Consider the following 2440-nt stretch of genomic DNA (forward strand, 5'->3'; position numbering starts at 1 on the left):
TATATATATATATATATATATATACAGGGATTGAACCCAGGGGTGCTTAACCACAGAGCCACATGCCCAATCTTTTTGTTTCATTTTGAGACAGGGTCTTGTTGAGTTGCTGAGGGCCTCAATAAGTTGCTGAGGCTGACCTTGAACTCACGAACCTCCTGCCTCAGCGTCTGAGCTGCTGAAGTTATAGGCGTGTGCCACCATGCCAGGCTGGAAATTCTGTATTCTGAGGGAGAAAGAGAGAGGGAAGGCACATTTGCATTACTTTTATCACAGTGTGCTATTATAATTGTTCTGTTTTGTCCTAGGGGCTGTTAATCTCTTACCAGGCCTAGTTTATAAACTAAACTTTACCGTGGCGCATGGAGGGGTAGTACTATCCTTGATTTCAGACTTCCACTGAGGGTCTCAGAGGGTATCCCCACAGGTCAGTGGAGACTACTGTATTCAGATCCCAGCAAGGCTGCTAATTGGTTGGTCAGCACTGGGCAGGTTACCTAGCTCCCTGAACCCCAGATTCTGCACCTGTTACTAAAGCGTGCTGGAGCAAGTACTTAGGTACAGTCTGCCTGGGGGCCTTTGGCTATTCAGCTGCATTCTCAGTTTAGTGTGACTCCCCCAAAGCTACCCTATACTATGCCTTTGCATGAAAAAGAAAGAGGTGCCCCTCTTGGGACAGTTTAGAGAAAGTTTCCCCTTGAGAATGGACGCAGTCTCAGGCCCCATGACTTGGTGGGTAGATGATACTTTTTTTTTTTTTGTACTGGGGAGATTGAACCCAGAGATGCTTAGCCACTGAGCCACATCCCCAGCCCTTTTTATATTTTATTTAGAGACAGGGTCTCACTGAGTTGCTCTGGACCTTGCTGAGTTGCTGAGGCTGGCTTTGAACTTGTGATCCTTCCACCTCAGCCTCCAGAGGTGCTGGGATGACAGGCGTGCTCTATGGTGCCCAGCTAGATGGTGCTTTTTTGTGAATACAATGTTTCCCCTTCCTCTGAGGGGTACAGTCCCCTCCCTCTACTGTAGCTAGAGAGTCAGCCTTGTGCTTTCAATCTGTAGTCACCGGGCAGCTGAGCACCTTGCTCAGTATACAAAGTGGACAACCATGCAAGGCATCCTGGTGACCGCTCGGGAAGAGCAGGGGAACTGCAGCAATGAATGAGGTCTGATCCCTGATTTCAAAGAGCTGGGACCCTGGATGGAGAATAGGGAAGCTCAATGTCACTAGTCCAAATGCCGAGTATCGACAACGAGGGTGCTCGGCAATGGGGTCACTGTCAGCAGAAAGAGGGGCGATGGAAGCCGATCAGACACACACACACAGATCGTTTTCGGGAGGATAAGTGCTGCTTGTTTTCTGTCAGCATGCTGGAATTTTATAGTTTCCTGCTCCGTCATTACTGAGCACATACATTCTTTTCATGCTGAGCAATGGATGGCCGTGGGCAGCTCTCTGGCTGATGGTCACTTTAAGTTTTATACGTCCAGCCTTGTCTGCAGCCCTTACCACTAGACCCTCCCACAGTATTTTACACACCGATCTTTCCATCTTGGGCTGTTTGATCATTTGGGTTTCCCCAAATGGATGTGACAACCTTCCGATTCCTTTAGCAGAGAAATGCTTTGATTTTTTTTTTTTAAATTGTCTTATTTACTGACAGACACTAAGTTCCCTGAGTGACAAAGGCAAGTAATGAAAGGTCAGTGTCTCCAGATGCCAGGCCCTAATTGGCCTCGATGGTTGGAAGCATGGCCGGTGTTGCCTAACGACTTCAAAGATGTCATCTGAAACCTGTCGAGCTCCCGCTCCGTCAAGGGCAGGGTCGGGGGAATGAGTTGGAGGGCAGGGGAGTGGGTGTGCGTTTGGGGACAGGAACCCACTCTATCCAAGGCTGCCTCTCCCGTTGGGACCATTCACCCAGCAAGGCTGGGGAGCTCGTATGGGAGACTTTGGGGATGGGCTTGTGTGTCCAGCAGGACTTATTGTCCCCGAAGAAGAGTCAGGGATGGTGCAGGACACCCCAATACCCACTTCCTTCTCTCACCTGCCTCCAAACCCCACATCTCAGTGTCAGTCCAGGGTGGTCTAGAGAGTTCTGCTGCCCCCTCCCCATGGGCCCCTTTAGGGAAGCCATTATACAGAGTGTCTCTGAGACAGGGATGGGGGCCTGGCCTAGGGGACAGGAGCAGTGTCAAGAGAGAGTCCACTGAGAAGCTGCTGCAGGGCTCTGGATAGCACAGAGATGTTGGCAAAAATATGCTTGCTGATTCCCAGGTCCTTGATTTCTATCCCTCTTTCTTCCACTGGAATCCTTTCTGTCTCAGATCTGCTTCAAGGACAAAGCCTGATTTCAGTACAGTTGTATTTTGAAGAACATTTTAGTCCATGGGCAGCCTCTTTCTTAATTTTTTTTTTTTTTTTTTTTTTTTTTTTTTT

At 48.8% G+C, this 2440-nt stretch overlaps 1 protein-coding gene across 1 annotated transcript in view; it reads left to right on the forward strand.

The window, feature by feature from the left end:
- The window catches only part of Hsd17b3 (hydroxysteroid 17-beta dehydrogenase 3), a 31516-nt gene that overhangs the window by 19258 nt on the left and 9818 nt on the right, over positions 1–2440 (forward strand). The gene's annotated exons all lie outside the window — the stretch shown is intronic.

The sequence above is a fragment of the Marmota marmota genome, unplaced genomic scaffold, assembly GCF_001458135.2.
Source record: "Marmota marmota marmota unplaced genomic scaffold, marMar, whole genome shotgun sequence".
Classification (NCBI taxonomy): Eukaryota; Metazoa; Chordata; class Mammalia; order Rodentia; family Sciuridae; genus Marmota; species Marmota marmota.